Genomic DNA, 19,600 nt, shown 5'->3' on the forward strand with positions numbered 1-19,600 from the left:
TGATAGTAATAATGACGGTGATAATCGAATTATCCGGTAACTACACACTTCACAGTGGATTTTCTCGAACTAAGAAATTTCCTGAATTTGTGAATATTTCAAAATGGCTTCAAATCGAAGCTATGACGCCTAGAAGAGTCTATACAACCTGCTGACATGAGAATAGCATAATCTCCACGACAGAAGCTTGCTTCTACTTAAGCATTTAATAGACTCGCGTTTTTTTTCACCGTGACTAGTTTAGTAAGCTAAGCACATCATCCATTACAGCACACTGCTGGGGCTGGGAAATGTGGCCACAATGGTCTGGTGGAACGGAACTATCACAAATGCAGTGCGTGGGTTCAGGCGTTTACTTTAAGAGGCACAAACAGATTTACTTTACCTCTGGTAACCTCAAGAGAAAGCTGTTACAATCCAGAATCCGCATTAAACATCACGTTCCTTCATTCCAAACTGGGCAGAGCCGGTTTACGTTGGAAAATGACATAGGCGGAGGTCAGGGTAAACAGAAATACTGTCACCAGTAAACTTAATTACTTTAGAAAATTTTATTTTATTTGATGAACTGATAGCCGTCCAAAGGAACAGGGCTCTTATTTTACTTGTACTTGATTGAACTAGAGACATTGAAAAATTTGGTGCTGGACTGTGATTCGAATTTGTATCTCCTCTTTCTAGGAATTGAATCTCTCTGAACAGTATAGTTCAATGATTTCATTCCTTTTCCCAAGACTGCAGTCTTCTCTAGGTCTCCACCAAAGGTAAATATGTGGGTCCAACCCTGATCCAGTACAAAAATATTCATAATTTCATTTCGCTTGCCGGGGTGGCCGAGTGGTTCTAGGCGCTACTGTCTGGAACCATGCGACGCAACGGCCGCAGGTTCGAATCCTGCATCGGGCATGGATGTGTGTGATGTCCTTAGGTTAGTTCGGTTTAAGTAGTTCTAAGTTCTAGGGGACTGATGGCTCAGATGTTAAGTCCCATAGTGCTCAGAGACATTTGAACCATAATTTCATTTCAAGCCCTATCACGTGCACACCGGCCTGCTAGTGAAAATTAACGTGCATTTTTAATGTCTGTTCATGTTGCCAACACTTTCTGGACAAACACGCACACATCTTACTGTTGGTGAGTAAGCAATTGATACTTAAGCAATGTTCGTGGACGGTAAAGAAGAACGATAGGAGTGAAGTTCGATTGTCGCTCAGGCACAAAAATTTGTGTCCTTATTTTAGATTAAACACCTAGCAGCTGGCAAGAAAAACCGATACGTAACATTTGATTTCACTTAGTTAACAATCCGATTACGTCTTGGGTTCGTATCTCCGTCGCAGAACTTCACATTATGCCCTTCATCTTTAAATTCATACACACTTCGTTACTTCTGAATTGAGGTATGTCAGACATCTTTCATGGTTAGTTCACAGGGATGAAAGGGTCTTGATAGGAGTCCCGGTTTATTACAAAAAGTGTCGTCTTTTATTTTCAAGTTTAGATTTGGTTACTGATATAGGCGAAAATTTCGGTACTTCATGACTCTTCATGGATAGTCAGCAATACGATATGATTAGATTAGGTTAGATTAATAGTTGTTCCATAGATCATGAATACGACATTTCGTATTGATGTGGAACGAGTCATTTTAATGAAAGATTTCTTTACATACCAGTATTCAATTTCTTTACGACAATTTTTTACCCTCTCTCTCTCTCTCTGTCTCTCTCTCTCCCTCTCTCTCTCTCTCTCTCTCTCTCTCTCTCTCTCTCTCTCACACACACACACACACACACACACACACACACACACACATTCTCTTTTCATTTTTATTTGTTTGTTGTGCTCGGCTATCGGCGAGGCACGAAAACGTCCGTGAATGAGTTTCTTAGTTTTGAGTACAGTTACGAAAGAAATATAAAAACAACTACGAGAGTTACTGATTTATGATACTTAGTAGCAGTCAGTTCTGATTATTATTAGTAACTAAGCTCCAGTCCCTAAACCTAGTTACAGAAATGCGAATCAGACGCATTACGTATTCCAGGCCGTAGCAGCCGCGTCTTTGAGGCGCCAGCTATGGTCACTTCCCAGCCCGCTATAGGATCACATCGGTTCGTCTTCTTCCTGCTGATAATGTAACTGAGATTTGTCAACAACGCAAGGCATGTTTGGCAACTCTGTGATCGACGAGTTACTTCCTGGTGTGCACGGAATTAAGCCTCAAAGTTCACTTGATTTCTCGTGTCATTTCCTTTGAATAACCTGAGTTGTTATCGCTTGAGGTGTAACAGAATATTGTCAATTTACGGTTTTCAGCCCAGCAAAGTCATTGAACGTGGCAATCGCAACTAATCTCGTCCTGTAAATAGCGGTTTACGATTTCTAGCCACTATTGACCTCGTAAGAGGAAGGTGCAAACCATATCTATCCGCTAGCACTGTGTTGACGTGCTGTCCTATGAAAACCCGACTGTTATGGTTCGCGGTTCCAGCCTCGCTGAATCTAACGTTTTTATCCCTTCTGTGTAAGAGCTGCAAGCAGTCAGATTTAACATCGATAAGCAAATCGTAAGAAAATACTTTCAGCTCAAAGTGCAATGGTGAAATCTTACAATGCTGCACAACAGGTAACGCCTCTTTCCGCTGCTGACAAGCAAATTTTGGGTTTCTACGAATACGTTACAATATATATGAAATGCCACATTTGCATACCTGTGCAGTATGACACAGCATACCCTTTAAACACAGACCCAATCGAAATTTAAGTGAGTAGTGTCTTACTAATTCCTGCAGATAGGGGCACGCCTGTGTACAGATAGTCAGTTTCGTTAAAACAGACTTTCGTCGTAAGGTTATCGTGGGTAGTTTTATTTCATTTCTTACAATACAGTGCACAGTTTTCGTAAGGTTTCTTTTAGTGTAGTTAAAACAATGCTAAACATGAGAGAAAAATTAATCATGAACGATATATGCGAATTCTCTGATGTTATCTATAACAGTCTGACAATGCACATGCAGTTTATTGATTACATGCATGTAGAAAACTTGTTCTGATTTAAAGCTGTCAAACAAGGTTTGAAGAAGAATAAAATGCCACTACCAGACGACAGATAATGTAGAAAATACTTTTGTGACTATTTTGGCACTATGCACTCTCCCCATACACAATACAAAAGTTTCGAGACGCATCTGCTGCCTGGCCGTCTATTAAACCTCAAAAGAACAAAATGACACAGAAATTAGACTTTTTTCCACATGTGACTATTTTGGGTTGAGAAGTGAAGAGAATTATGTTCAGAGTTCCACTAAATGGATAACTTCAGCAGACAGCAGAATTGTGTTTTAAAAAAATGTAGTAGCGAATGTAATAGAACACGCGTCGTCTTATCAACAGTGCGCGATGCTTACCGTTACGCTGCTAGCTGCGACGTAGCTACAGCACCTCTGGAACTTCGGCATTCCACAGTGCTGTGAGATAATGCATATGGCCGGTTCTATACTTACAGCATTTCTTTTGCACTGCACGATGGTTTCAACAAACAGATAGCGCAATAGAGTAGCTCAAATGGAAAGGAACACTTCCTATTTAAATTTCTGCATCCTACACTGTTGGCTGTTCTGTGTAGGTTGCAGTTACGTTATATTATTTCGGTGATTACAAAATAGAGTGAATGTATGCACTGAGTAGCCAAGGCAGCTAGTTCATGGCGATTCGGTCAACCAAGTAAGTGGAAAACACTACAGGGAGCCTGTGTGTCAGAATTCTCATCTTGTGCGCCGCAACGGTGTTATGACAAGGAAATGAGTCGTAGAGAAGCGGGGTTGTTGGTCTGTTGGACTGATGATAGTTTCATATGATGGTGGTCTTGGGTTGATTCCATCTTCTGCCGATGTTTTTTGATAGGGAGAGGCAGATTATACTCTCATCTGGCTACGCCAAGTGAAGAAGGTATAATGCCATTGTGATCTGAAAATCACATTAAACATAATATTCCTTCTCTACCAAGTAGACGTTAGGTGGAACCACAATATAGTAAGGAGTGGCGACATGTAGCAACTCTATCACCAGTAACCTTTCTTATACTAGTTATTTATTTCTAGTGACGAAACAAACCCTGTGTATGGTCACAGGACACTTATTCCGTCTTTTATTTGAGCTTCCGTATGTCGATAAAATTGGTTCAGAACTGGGAATGCAACTCAGATCGCCCTTAACGCGTAATTTGATCCCTTCGTGACAATTCAGCTCGACTACCAAGTTGTTGTTTGTTGAAAACTGCAGATTCCTCAACATCTCCACATATTGCGCATGAATGGGTCGGAATCCTGGTCTAGCACTAAACTTTTCACTATGTATTATCAAGCTCTAGCATGAGAACACCTATCTGCTGGTGGATAATAATTTTTATTTTTAATGAATTTTCATTCGTTGTCAACACTAACGATATCTGACGATTTTGACTCCTAGTGAGACACAGAACTATTTGCGAGATCACTGTGAGATCAAGGATGTTATTCCGAGCTGCTGGTGGAGAAAAATTCGATAGCTGACGTCTCTTTGTGTGTAGTCAACAACGATATGTGTGGGGTTCGATTGCTAGTCAGCACTGAACTCTTTGTCATATTATTTCTAGTTCAAACATGCTCACATGTCGCTGCTGATGTAACAAACCCATACTTAACGTTCCTTGAATTTTCATTCGTTGTCAACACTAACGATATCTGACGATTTTGACTCCCAGTGAGACACAGAACTATTTGCGAGATCACTGTGAGATCAAGGATGTTATTCCGAGCTGCTGGTGGAGAAAAATTCGTTAGCTGACGTCTCTTTGTGTGTAGTCAACAACGATATGTGTGGGGTTCGATTGCTAGTCAGCACTGAACTCTTTGTCATATTATTTCTAGTTCAAACATGCTCACATGTCGCTGCTGATGTAACAAACCCATACTTAACGTTCCTTTTCTCTAGAATATAACAGCGATACGTGCCGTGTTGGAGTCCTGGGAAGGAAAAAATAAATGTTTCGTCTCGTCATTTCAGTTAATACATGTAGCTACTGCCGAGAAAATCCGATATGTCAAAGTTGATTGTGCTTCGATAACAATCCGATAAGGTTGTGGGTTCGAATCCCTGTGAAACACAAAGCTTTACCTCAATGAATTTCAAGTAAGTTACTTGTGAAGAGGCAGTACTAAACATCTCGTATTAATAGGGACAATAGATGATTGGTAGGAATTCGCGTCCGTTAAAAATGTTTACGTTATATAATTGAAAGTTGATATTTGTTAACTGATACTGTCTAAAATCGAGGTATATCACTGTCTTTATGCCTAGTCAGGAATGACTGTTAATTTCCGTCGGCCACGAAATCTTAGCCTGCATGATTGGTTCAAATGGCTCTGAGCACTATGGGACTCAACATCTGAGGTCATCAGTCCCCTAGAGCCTAGAACTGCTTAAACCGAACTAACCCATCACACACATCCATGCGCGAGGCATGATTCGAACCTGCGACCGTAGCAGTCACGCGGTTCCGGACTGTAGTGCCTAGAACCGCATGGCCACCGCGGCCTAGCCTGCATGACCTGGGCTTGAATCCATATGCAGAACAAGTCGGTTCGTCGTGTCATTTGAAGTTCATACATATTCTCAACTAGCTGCTCGTGAATGACGTTTTTTTTAAATGACATTTTGTGTTAAATAACAAGTATGGTATGTTACTTTTGAAGAGGAAATCATGAATACGACGTACTTACTACGTGCATTACCTATCTGACATATTAATGAGAATGCTAACATTTCAGGTATGTCAGTTATTGCAATAAATGCGAGTTTACAAGCCTTAAGGACAGTCTTATCTATGATGAGGTGTTCCCTGACAGTTTTAGTATCGTGGTACTACTTTACATCCTGAGTTATTGCGATACAGAGCAGTGTTTTCTAGTGGTGACTTGTTGGAACCATTTTCAATAGTCAAACGACTGTATCAAGGGGCTATTAGAGGACCTGCTAGACAGCTGCGTTATGTGGGTTGCATGGGAATCAGGCGAAAGGCAATCCAGGTCGTTCGGATAGTTTTGAGCATGACTGTACTTAGTTAACAATCCGATTAGGTGCTGGGTTCGCATACCTGTCACAAGCTTTATATGATGGCATTTCAATTTTAAACATGTGCATACCTTGTTCCTTGTGAATGACACCATATTAAACGTCGTTGGGAGTAGTTCCCAGGACGGTAACTGTTATGACAGGACTCCCAGTTCAGTACAAACATTTTCGTCATTTACCTTCAGGATCTGAATTGATAACTGATACTGATGCAAACGTCTATACTTCATGTCTCTTTATGCTTAGTGATCCGGTCTCAATAGGGCACAAACAAAGCTTAGCTTAGTTAGCAATGGCTATAGGTGCTGGGTCTGAATCCAGGTCCAGAACGACGACGTTGGTCATGTCATTTAAAGTTCAAATTTGTGTACACGTAGCTGTTGATGTATTGCGAGAACAAAGATATTACTGGTGATTCGCTGTTAATGTTGAGATTTCCTTAGAGTGCTTGTTGCCGTTAATCGCGTTTTTCTACTGGTTCGTCCAATATCCAGTTTCCAGAGCCACTCGCCGTTGAGCGACCTTCAGCACGTGGATGGAAAACCTTTTAGAGAGCGAAAAACTTTTTTCCAATTGCCGTACAGCTTTGTAACTCCATATATTGTCTCAAGTATTTAATTTTGACTAAGAATTACTGTATGATATACGTAAAATAATCCGTTTTCTCAGAACTTTTGGAATGTCACTTGTTGTAATTAAGGTTAGTTTATGAGTGTTATGGGGTGTCTCATCGCTAAGAACGTGTTTTCTAATATGTTTTGTATGAAGACATTAGTTGACGCTTAGACTGACTGCCATAAAGAACTTTGGCCTCTTAGTAGTGTCTTGCAGTACACATTGTGTGTGTAGTCAAACGACTGTACCCCACGGAGTTTTGGTGTTTAGAGGACCTGCACACAGCTACGGTATGTTGGTTGTTTTCGGCAGTGACCCACTTTTTTTGCTGTCAAGTGTACATATAGCTTTGCACTTTATTTATGATTTATAATATCCTTACACCGATAACTGTTAAAGTCGTAACTCCAGAATTCTACAAACGAAATCCACGATAGATGGTGGCCACTGAACTGTGTTTGTTTTAATTCTGTACCTTTTAAAATTTATAATACTATCTTGAAACTTGATACAGCATCTTTATTGCATATAATGATTATAGTGCTCACATCAGGGCTTTGTAGCTTAATAACGAAGGTTAGTTAATGTAACTTGCTTTAGAAAAGATAGATACGAATTTTTTTGACATTTCATAGTAGATGTACATTCATTAAAACTTCTAACATGTTATGTAAATTGAGGGGTAGAACGAAGAACGGAAAGGAAAGGGAAGGAACCAATGAAATCTGCTGCACCGGAGCGTCATGTGGAATCAGTGGCAATGAGTTAAATGGTGCACAACTCAGACCCAGGATCACCTGCTTACTGGACTGCTGCGTTGATAAGCGCACCATTGAGACTATATGCTTATAGTAAATGAGCGGACTGTCTCTGAATACTCTCTAGTCGACTCACATTCCCAACTAGCGCCACCTATCCGCAGACACAAACCATGTGCTCCATGACCGCAAATTTTAGATTCCAGCTGGAGGTCGATCATAAATGTGCATCTGCACTGAAGATTGTGAATTAATTGCCCATCAAGGCAAATCAGTTAGTTATATGTATGCATTGTGTCTGTTCTTTTGCACATATCTAACACCACATCCATGCCCCCCCCCCCCCCAAAAACAAACAAAAAAAACAGACACCTTGCATTTATATAACTAATTCGCGCGTCTGGAGGACATGGACACGGACTGTAGAAAGCTGGTGCTAGGTGAGAGTGTGAGTCGTCCGGCGACCGTGCCGAGGTACTTTAAGTAGGCTGTTTAGGTTCTTATACTGGTAACGCCACCGCCACGTAGCGCTCTGTATGAAAATCACTGGCTGTGCTGTGTGCAGTCTGTGGCTGGGTGGCATTGATGGAATTTGGTATTGTAGTGTTAGGCAGTTGGCTGTTACCAGCGCGTAGCGTTGCGCAGTTGGAGGTGAGCCGCCAGCAGTGGTGGATGTGGGAAGAGAGATGGCGGAGTTTTGAGAGCGGTTGATCTGGACGTGTGTCCATCAGAGACAGTAAATTTGTATGACTGGGTATCATGAACTGATACATATATATACAGGGTGTTACAAAAAGGTACGGCCAAACTTTCAGGAAACATTCCTCACACACAAAGAAAGAAAATATGTTATGGGGACATGTGCCCGGAAACGCTTACTTTCCATGTTAGAGCTCATTTTATTACTTCTCTTCAAATCACATTAATCATGGAATGGAAACACACAGCAACAGAACGTACCACCGTGACTTCAAACACTTTGTTACAGGAAATGTTCAAAATGTCCTCCGTTAGCGAGAATACATGCATCCCTCCTCCGTCGCATGGAATCCTTGATGCGCTGATGCAGCAGCCCTGGAGAATGGCGTATTGTATCACAGCCGTCCACAATACGAGCACGAAGAGTCTCTACATTTGGTACCGGGGTTGCGTAGACAAGAGCTTTCAAATGCCCTCATTAATGAAAGTCAAGAGAGTTGAGGTCAGGAGAGCGTGGAGACCATGGAATTGGTTCGCCTCTACCAGTCCATCGGTCACCGAATCTGTTGTTGAGAAGCGTACGAACACTTCCGCTGAAATGTGCAGCAGCTCCATCGTGCATGAACCACATATTGTGTCTTACTTGTAAAGGCACATGTTCTAGCAGCACAGGTAGACTATCCCGTATGAAATCATGATAACGTGCTCCATTGAGCGTAGGTGTAAGAAATGGGGCCCAATCAAGACATCACCAACGATGCCTGCCCAAACGTTCACAGAAAACCTGTGTTGATCACGTGATTGTACAATTGCGTGCGTATTCTCGTCAGCCCCCACATGTTGATTGTGAAAATTTACAATTTGATCACATACTGACGAAACTAAAATGAGCTCTAACATGGAAATGAAGCGTTTCCGGACAAATGTCCACATAACATCTTTTCTTTATTTGTGTGTGAGGAATGTTTCCTGAAAGTTTGGCCGTGCCTTTTTGTAACACCCTGTATATTATGACTTTTGAACACTATTAAGGTAAATACATTGTTTGTTCCCTACCATAATCTTTCATTTGCTAACTATGCCTATCAGTAGTTAGTGCCTTCAGTAGTTAGAATCTTTTATTTAGCTGGCAGTATTGGCGCTCGCTGTATTGCAGTAGTTAGAGTAACGAAGATTTTTGTGAGCTGAGAATTCATGAAAGGTATAGGTTGTTGTTAGTCAGAGCCATTCTTTTGTAGATATTACTGTAAGTCAGATTGCGTTGCGCTAAAAATATTGTGTGTCACTTTACGGAATGTCTGAGTACGTTCAGTTTTGCTCAGCTGTTTGAAAATAAAATAACATACGATGTTTATCAGCACAGTAATTCATTAATTTTGCGATAAACACTGTGCCTGGATGGCACAATGGTTCTTGCAACTGCATAGTAAGCAGGAGAGTCGTTCGAGATCCAGGACATAACATATTTTCGCTCGACGCCATTGATTCCACATTAAGTGTCGATGCAGCTGATATCTTTGGTTCCTTCCCTTCACTTTCCTTCCTAACCCCCACCTCCCCTTCTTCAACTTACATGATATGTATCACACTTGCAGACCCCTTTTGGTGTCTGTTCTTTCGGATATGTCCGAAAGAACAGAGAACACATATTCATGTAACTTCTACCATATTTTTTATCATAAAACAGCATATAATTCCAAAAGTACAAGTTACTGGCCTTAATACGGGACACATCTTCTCGTTTTACAAAAAGTGAATTCTGGAAGGAGCTGATTAGCGAACCATGTTTAGATTCGCAATATTTAACCTTTGCGTGGACTTAGAAAGTCTGATACAGTTTTGGAGCAGTATTTAAGCATTTAATTATACCGGGTGAATTTTTCCATTGTGCAGAAAGTCTAGGGATTGATCGATGAGAGAATTGAGAACAAATAGGTCTGACGAACTTGTGTCCGGAAACGCATGGTTCCTATGCTACAGACCATTTATTCAGTCATACATTTTTACAGAGACTGCGGTCTAATACGCGCTGTACATTGCAGCCACAGTTACGGTAACAATGGTTTCCTCCAAGAGGGAGGTACTTTGCCTCATACGTCGTGCCCTAGCGCCCTCCTCCGTCATTGGTAATTTCGTGTCCGATTCACTTATCTCGCTGACTTACCTTGTAGAGGATGTGATACAGCGTTGTAAACAATTGCTCCGTATTCGAATCGAGAGTTTTCCGATACGGTGTTTACGTACGGAAAAGCAAATGGCAACTGGCGGCGGGCAGCACGGTTGTATCAGGTGACCTATCTCCTCAGACGACAGCCAAAGCGTTCAGTGTTTCCAAAAGTGTTTCGCAGTTTGACTAAGACGTCTCAGGAAGCAGGAAATTATGAAGGGCGTACCAGAAATGTTCAGACACCAGACATGGAGGAAAATGTGATTAACAATATGGAAGGCGACCGCCATGTCAGTACCAGGCCACTGGCCCGCCGGTACAGTGGAATCCAGACAGCCGTGTGGCACATTCTCCATGAGAACTGTCCGCCTCCGTAGCTCAGCGGGCTTGGGACAAGGAATGAAAGAGGAGAAAGACTAATTGAGTTCTGTAACAAGTTTCAGCTAGTAATAGCGAATACCCTGTTCAAGAATCACAAGAGGAGGAGATATACTTGTAAAAGGCCGGGAGATACGGGAAGATTTCAATTACATTACGTCATGGTCAGACAGAGATTCCGAAATCAGATACTGGATTGTAAGGCGTACCCAGGAGCAGATATAGACTCAGATCACAATATAGTAGTGATGAAGAGTAGGCTGAAGTTCAAGACATTAGTCAGGAAGAATCAATTCGCAAAGAAGTGGGATACGGAAGTACTAAGGAATGACGAGATACGTTTGAAGTTCTCTAACGCTATAGATACAGCAATAAGGAATAGCGCAGTAGGCAGTACAGTTGAAGAGGAATGGACAGCTCTAAAAAGGGCCATCTCAGAAGTTGGGAAGGAAAACATAGGTACAAAGAAGGTAGCTGCGAAGAAACCATGTGTAACAGAAGAAATACTTCAGTTGATTGATGAAAGGAGGAAGTACAAACATGTTCCGGGAAAATCAGGAATACAGAAATACAAGTCGCTGAGGAATGAAATAAATAGGAAGTGCAGGGAAGCTAAGACGAAATGGCTGCAGGAAAAATGTGAAGACATCGAAAAAGATATGATTGTTGGATGGACAACTCAGCATACAGGAAAGTCAAAACAACATTTGGTGACATTAAAAGCAACGGTGGTAACATTAAAAGTGCAAAGGGAATTCCACTGTTAAATGCAGAGGAGAGAGCAGATAGGTGGAAAGAATACATTGAAAGCCTCTATGAGGGTGAAGATTTGTCTGATGTGATAGAAAAAGAAACAGGAGTCGATTTAGAATAGATAGGGGAACCAGTATTAGAATCGGAATTTAAAAGAGCTTTGGAGGACTTACAGTCAAATAAGGCAGAAGGGATAGATAACATTCCATCAGAATTTCTAAAATCATTGGGGGAAGTGGCAACAAAACGACTATTCACGTTGGTGTGTAGAATATATGAGTCTGGCGACATACCATCTGACTTTCGGAAAAGCATCATACACACAATTCCGAAGACGGCAAGAGCTGACAAGTGCGAGAATTATCGCACAATTAGCTTAACAGCTCACGCATCGATGCTGCTTACAAGAATAATATACAGAAGAATGGAAAGAAACTTGAGAATGCGCTAGCTGACGATCAGTTTGGCTTTAGGAAAAGTAAAGGGACGAGACAGCCAATTCTGACGTTACGGCTAATAATGGAAGCAAGGCTAAAGAAAAATCAAGACACTTTCATAGGATTTGTCGACCTGGAAAAAGCGTTCGACACTATAAAATGGTGCAAGCTGTTCGAGATTCTGAAAAAAGTAGGGGTAAGCTATAGGGAGAGACGGGTCATATACAATATGTACAACAACCAAGAGGGAATAATAAGAGTGGACGATCAAGAACGAAGTGCTCGTATTAAGAAGGGTGTAAGACAAGGCTGTAGCCTTTCGCCCCTACTCTTCAATCTGTAAATCGAGGAAGCAATGAAGGAAATAAAAGAAAGGTTCAGGAGTGGAATTAAAATACAAAGTGAAAGGATATCAATGATACGATTCGCTGATGACATTGCTATCCTGACTGAATGTGAAGAAGAATTAAATGATCTGCTGAACGGAATGAACCGTCTTATGAGTACACAGTATGGTTTGAGAGTAAATCGGAGAAAGACGAAGGTAATGAGAAGTAGTAGAAATGAGAACAGCGAGAAACTTAACATCAGGATTGATGGTCACGAAGTCAATGAAGTTAAGGAATTCTGCTACCTAGGCAGTAAAATAACCAATGACGGACGGAGCAAGGAGGACATCAAAAGCAGACTCCCTATGGCAAAAAAGGCATATCTGGTCAAGAGAAGTTTACTAATATCAAATACCGGCCTTAATGTGAGGAAGAAATTTCCGAGGATGTACGTCTGGAGTACAGCATTGTATGGTAGTGAAACATGGACTGTGGGAAAACCGGAACAGAAGAGAATCGAAGCATTTGAGATGTGGTGCTATAGACGAATGTTGAAAATTAGGTGCACTGATAAGGTAAGGAATGAGGAGGTTCTACGTAGAATCGGAGAGGAAAGGAATATGTGTGTGGAAAACACTGATAAGGAGAAGGGACAGGATGATAGGACATCTGCTAAGACATGAGGGAATGACTTTCGTGGTAGTAGAGGGAGCTGTAGAGGGCAAAAACTGTAGAGGAAGACAGAGATTAGAACACGTCAAGCAAATAATTGAGGACGTAGGTTGCAAGTGCTACTCTGAGATGAAGAGGTTAGCACAGGAAAGGAATTCGTGGCGGGCCGCATCAAACCAGTCTGTAGACTCATGACCAAAAAAAAAAAAAGAAAAAAGAAGCTCACAACCTACGTCAGGCTTGGCTGAGCGCCTGTGGAAAACCCATGCTTTACACGGAAGAATGCTGAAGATTAGATGGGTAGATCGAATAACAAATGATGAGATTCTTAAAAGAACTAGGGAGAAAGGAAATTTACGCCAGAATCTGGTGAAGGGAAGGCATTTGTTGAGAGGACTCAACCTGAGGCATCACGGAAAAGTCAGTTTGATAATGTAGGGAATTGCGGTACGTAAGAACTGCAAAGGGGTGCCTCAGCAAGAATTTTGAAAGAAGATTGAAACTGAAGTAGACTGCAGTAGTTATTCGTCTGTCTCTGTAGCGGAGCGGTCCGCATTCATGACCGCCACGCTGAGGGTCAGTGTTTGATCCCCAATCCTTACAGGGATTTTTACTTGGTAGGACTGAAAAAGAGTGCACTAAGGCTCGTGTGGCCTATTGAGGAGGTACATGAGTAAGTAGTAGCGTCTCCAGGTCACGAAAACTGACAACTCCTCCATACCGCACACATTGACGCCACTGTCAATGGGTGACAAGACGGTCGGCCTTTACCGATGGGCCTCCCAAATTCTATGGACAGTGTTCACGTTTTTCCTGTACTTTTTCAGTGGTGATGGCGCTACCACAGAGCAGGCTAGCGTAGAGAGCTGCATCACACCAATCGTTGGACTGATGACAGCTAAATCTAGTTTCTCTCGTCTGCCCTGACATCATATATAGAATGAATAAGAAAAAATAAACATTTATTTAAAAAAAACTAAAAATTCATTAAGGTTTTACGTTATTTGCAGCCTCAAGCACTTCTGGTGCTTAAATTATTCTGCTTTACTACTGGCCATCAAAACTGCTACACCACAAATATGACGTGCTCCAGACGCAAAATTTAACCGACAGGAAGAAGATGCTATGATATGCAAATGATTAGTTTTTCAGAGCATTCACACAAGGTTGACGCCGGTGGCGACACCTACAACGTGCTGACATGAGGAAAGTTTCCAACCGATCTCTCATACACAAACGCCAGTTGACCGGCGTTGCCTGGTGAAACGTTGTTGTGATGCAGTGTGTAAGGAGGAGAAATGCGTACCATCACGTTTCTGACTTTGATAAAAATCGGATTGCAGCCTATTGCAATTGCGGTTTATCGTATCGTGACATTGCTACTCGCGTTGGACGAGATCCAATGACTGTTAGCAGAATATGGAATCGGTGGGTTCAGGAGGGTAATGTGGAATGCCGTGCATCTTATCCGCATGGCTGTAACGGATAGTGCAGTAACGTCTCGATCCCTGAGTCAACAGATTGGGATGTTTGCAAGACAACAACCATCTGCACGAACAGTTCGACGACATTTGCAGCAGCACGGACTCTCAGCTCGGAGACCATGGCTGCGGTTACCCTTGACGCTGCATTACAGACAGGAGCGCCTGCGATGGTGTACTCAACGACGAACCTGGGTGCACGAATGGCAAAACGTCATTTTTTCGGATGATTCCAGGTTCTGTTTAAAGCATCATGAGGGTCGCATCCGTGTTTGCCGACATCGCGGTGAACGAACATTGGAAGCGTGTATTCGTCATCGCCATATGGCGAATCACCTGGCGTGATGGTATGGGGTGCCACTGGTTACACGTCTCGGTCACCTATTGTTCGCATTGACGGCACTTTGAACAGTGGACGTTACATTTCAGACGTGTTACGACCCGTGGCTCTACCCTTCATTCAATCCCTATATTTCAGCAGAATACTGCACGACCGAATGTTGCAGGTCTTGTACGGGCCTTTCTGGATACAGAAAATGTTCGACTGCTGCCCTGGCCAGCACATTCTCAAGATCTCTCACCAAATGAAAACGTCTGGTCAATGGTGGCCGAGGAACTGGCTCGTGACAATACGCCAATCACTACCCTTGATGAACTGTGGTATCGTGTTGAAGCTGCATGGACAGCTGTACCTGTACACACCATCCAAGCTCTGTTTGATTCAATGCCCATGCGTATCAAGGCCATTATTACGGCCAGAGGTGGTTGTTCTGAGTACTGATTTCTCTGGATCTATGCACCCAAATTGCTTGTAAATGTAATCATATGTCAGTTCTAGTATAATACCAATGATTACCCATATATTATCCATTTATCATCTGCATTTCTTCTTGGTGAAGCGATTTTAATGGCCAGCGATGTATTATTTAATGAATCATTCCCTTAAAACTCTCTCTAAGAGTTTCTTGAGCCTCTGGAATTTCATGCAATTTCCCATTCCTTCTAGTAAATCTAATTTTGCAGATAATTTGCGATTTACTGATCTCCAGCATGTCATTGGTGAAGTAGGCCTTCCACTTTATCTGTACGAAAGAAATGTTTGTAGTACCGTCGTAAGCTGCATTAGGAACTCTCCTTTGTTTACTGATGGTTACTAGGTTTGAACTTGCGGCTATTCTAAAGATGTCGTATGGGAACCGAATTCCAGCAAATGTAATAATAGTAACGCCAGTCCAGTACAGCATGAGTGTGAAGCAGCATACATGCCGTCTACGTATGTGACTGCATAGACTTACATGAAGGTGCGTGAGACGATGACAGCAAATAATCCAAATGGTAATGCAGGTAGTTAAGTATACAGCAGACAAGTTACAAAGAACAGTGAGAATAGAACTAGAGTTGTAGATCACCAGCAGCCACTCAGTGAGAGCACCAGAGATGGTTAGTGGTTCAAAATGGTTCAAATGGCTCTGAGCACTATGGGACTCAACATCTTAGGTCATAAGTCCCCTAGAACTTAGAACTACTTAAACCTAACTAACCTAAGGACATCACACACACCCATGCCCAAGGTAGGATTCGAACCTGCGACCGTAGCAGTCCCGCGGTTCCGGACTGCAGCGCCAGAACCGCTAGACCAGATGGTTAGTGGCATTGTGCGCGTTGAACAATAGTTTATTACCTAATCTACAGTTGCAATACCGTTGAGCCGTGCATGGCTCGCGTTTATCCCCTTTATTGTTTGTCATCATCTATTATGATATTGTCGCCTTGTTTTCTTATTCCATTTACTGGCGTCACTAACTTCCTGCCTTACCTACCCGTGAGCGGCAGCAGCAGGGCGTATCGATAAGTGCACTGTCGTACCATCTCTGGAGCGACCGATAGTATTTTCGGGTCGTCGTGTGTCTGGCGGTCAGTTCGGGACGGACCAGCAAAGCAGTCGGCACGTAGCAGTAGTGAAATCAGGGACGGAGCGCCGGTGAGGCGCCGACAGCCAGTGCTCGCCGACCGCTGGCGACACACATGAACTGTCCGACGGAAGGAGATTCGTGCGGGACGACCTTTGGTTGGTCGTTCGGTTGGTCGTTTCATCAACCGACGTATATTTGGTCCTTTCACCGTTTCCGGGCCTGGGAGTCGGTCAGTTGGCGTGGAACAGCGAGAAATTCTCGGCTGGGGTAGTTTGGCCGGGGCCCTCTGGCGGTCTCTACCTGCTGTCGGAGAGTGTGGCGCTGTTCCTATTGCTACGAGGTCCGTGGCTCACCGACCCTGGACACGAAAGTTGAGTTTTAATGTAACCTACCAGCAAGTCAAGACTGTTCACATTGTGTCGTTTGGAGTCCGTTGTCGACTGTTGTGATATTCCCGCGAGCAACAACGTAGATTTCAAGTTGGAAAATTCCAGCCACCCATTGGTGGAGTTTCACTGTATTTGGTTATTTGAATTGAAGTGCACCAGCGGAATCTTCTGCCTTGTGACCGTTAACGTTCCGGTTACCTGCTCTGGCCGTTGATATAGATTTCAGGCAGTGTAGTTTCCTCATCGTGTTGTTGCTGTCCCGCACGGGATGTATTTTGATAACTCCATGTATCATTGTTTGTTCCGTTGAAATCCCTGTTGTGCCCTGGTCAGGTGAAGTGGATTATCTTGTCGGTGGGTCCACTGACTGTCGGTCGGTTGGACTGTCGTCGGATCGTGAATGGTTAGGCCGACTGCCTGTCTCACCTAAGTGAGCGCTAGTGTTTGAATTACAGGCCGACTCTCGAACGTATGAGCGCCCTTGCGTGTACTGCCCTACTTTTTCTTAATTTCTTCTTGTTGTTTGTACTTGTATGGCTTCCAGTCGATTTTTTTTATTACCGTTGTTTGCTCTTAACGCCTCCAGCCTAGTTTAAAGTACTGTTTCACGTAAGCCCTTTGGCATTTTAAAACTTTTAATGTTGTTGAATTCTACGTCTTGGGCCTTCGGCCAATTTGAGTTCGAGATGTTTGCTTTTAAGACCTTCAGTCTAAATTAAAGAACTGTTTCCAGTAAGGCCTTTGGTATTTAAAAAAAAATAATGTTATGGAATTCTAAGTGTTAGGCCTTCAGCTAATTTGAATTTAACGTGTTTACTTCAGCCAAACTAAAGAACTCTATTAGGATAAAGCTTGCCTTTTAAATTTCTGATTATGCTTGCGTTTTATGTTATTGGCCTTCAGCCGTTTTTAAATTAAAGTGGCTTTTAGCCGGTAATTAAGTCCCAAAGATTAAAACTGTGTGTTTAAAAAAAAAGGTTTTTGGGATTATGTAATGTTTGATCAAATAATAAAGTATGTTCGAGTGTAACTGACAGCACTTTATTTTGACCGCTTTCCCGGCCGGAGTGGCCGTGAGGTTCTAGGCGCTACAGTCTGGAACCGAGCGACCGCTACGGTCGCAGGTTCGAATCCTGCCTCGGGCATGGATGTGTGTGATGTACTTAGGTTAGTTAGGTTTAATTAGTTCTAAGTTCTAGGCGACTGATGACCTCAGAAGTTTAGTCGCATAGTTATCAGAGCCATTTGACCCCTTTCCAGAATTTAAACTACCTACCATGTCCTGCGAGTCTAACGGGGCGTTTCAACTGTAATCTTATCAAACCTATTATGTCATAATAACTGAATAATCTTGCAATCACCTATTGATTGTAACCAATCCGAGCTCAGTTAAATCTGCATAAGATACAGCGCCACATGCGGCGCGATTTGCAAGTACATACACAGGTCACATTATACACTGCCAAAAGGCGAAATAACATTCAGAATACGTAGTATAATAAATAAACATTAGAAAAGAACAAACTGTATAAAAATATAGTGCCACACGCGGCCTTGTTAAAACTTCACATTCAGGTAACGGTACGAAGTTATCACAGGTGTTTCAAATACAATGACAATAAACAGTCACAAAAAATAAACTACATAGACGTGCCCATGTGTTTACACAGCCCTCACGACGTCACCAACGTTATAATACATACTATGATAACATTTGTAAGATTTATTCCATATTTACATCCACGAAAATTCTCAACATAGCTTGTTAACGATCAACTGAGAGCGTTAGATGACGATCATTTTAACTTTAGGAAAGGTAAAGGCACCAGAGAGGCAAGTCTGACGTTGTGGTTGGTAATGGAAACAAGACTAAAGAAGAGTCAAGGCACGTTAATAGGATTTCTCGAGCTGGAAAAAGCGTTGGACATTGTAAAGTGGTGCAAGATGTTCCAAATTCTGAGAAAAATAGAGGTAAGCTACAGGGAGAGACGGGTAATATACAGAGCATATAAGAATGAAGAGGGAATAATGAGAATGGACAACCAAGAACGAAGTGCTCGGATGAAAAGGGGTGTAAGACAACTGCTTGAATACTGCTCACCGGTGTGGGATCCGTACCAGATAGGGTTGATAGAAGAGATAGAGAAGATCCAACGGAGAGCAGCGCGCTTCGTTACAGGATCATTTAGCAATCGCGAAAGCGTTACGGAGATGATAGATAAACTCCAGTGGAAGACTCTGCAGGAGAGAAGCTCAGTAGCTCGGTACGGGCTTTTCTTGAAGTTTCGAGAACATACCTTCTCTGAGGAGTCAAGTGGTATATTGCTCCCTGCTACGTATATCTCGCGAAGAGACCATGGGGTTAAATCAGAGAGATTAGAGCCCGCACAGAGGCATACCGACAATCCTTCTTTCCACGAACAATACGAGACTGGAATAGAAGGGAGAACCGATAGAAGTACTCAAGGTACCCTCCGCCACACACAGTCAGGCGGCTTGCGGAGTACAGATGTAGATGTAGTTTTTCGCCCTTACTGTTCAATCTGACCATCGATGATGCAGTGATGGAGATAAAAGACAGGTTCAGGAGTGGGATTAAAATTGAAGGTGAAAGGATGCCAATGATACTATTCGCCGATTACATTGCTCTCCTGAGTGGAATTCAAGAAGAATTACATGATCTGCAAAATGGAATGAACAGTCTAATGTGTACAGAATAAGGGCTGGGAGTAAATCGACACAAGACGAAAGCAAGTGTATCAGTTAGACCGTCAGTAAGAGAACACCGCGTGTTGCAGCTGCCACATAATTTTACGAGCTTCAAACAGGAGCGACTTAAAACTTCCTGGCAGATTAAAACTGTGTGCCCGACCGAGACTCGAACTCGGGACCTTT

This window comes from Schistocerca piceifrons, chromosome 6, assembly GCF_021461385.2.
Source record: "Schistocerca piceifrons isolate TAMUIC-IGC-003096 chromosome 6, iqSchPice1.1, whole genome shotgun sequence".
In the NCBI taxonomy this organism is placed as follows: domain Eukaryota; kingdom Metazoa; phylum Arthropoda; class Insecta; order Orthoptera; family Acrididae; genus Schistocerca; species Schistocerca piceifrons.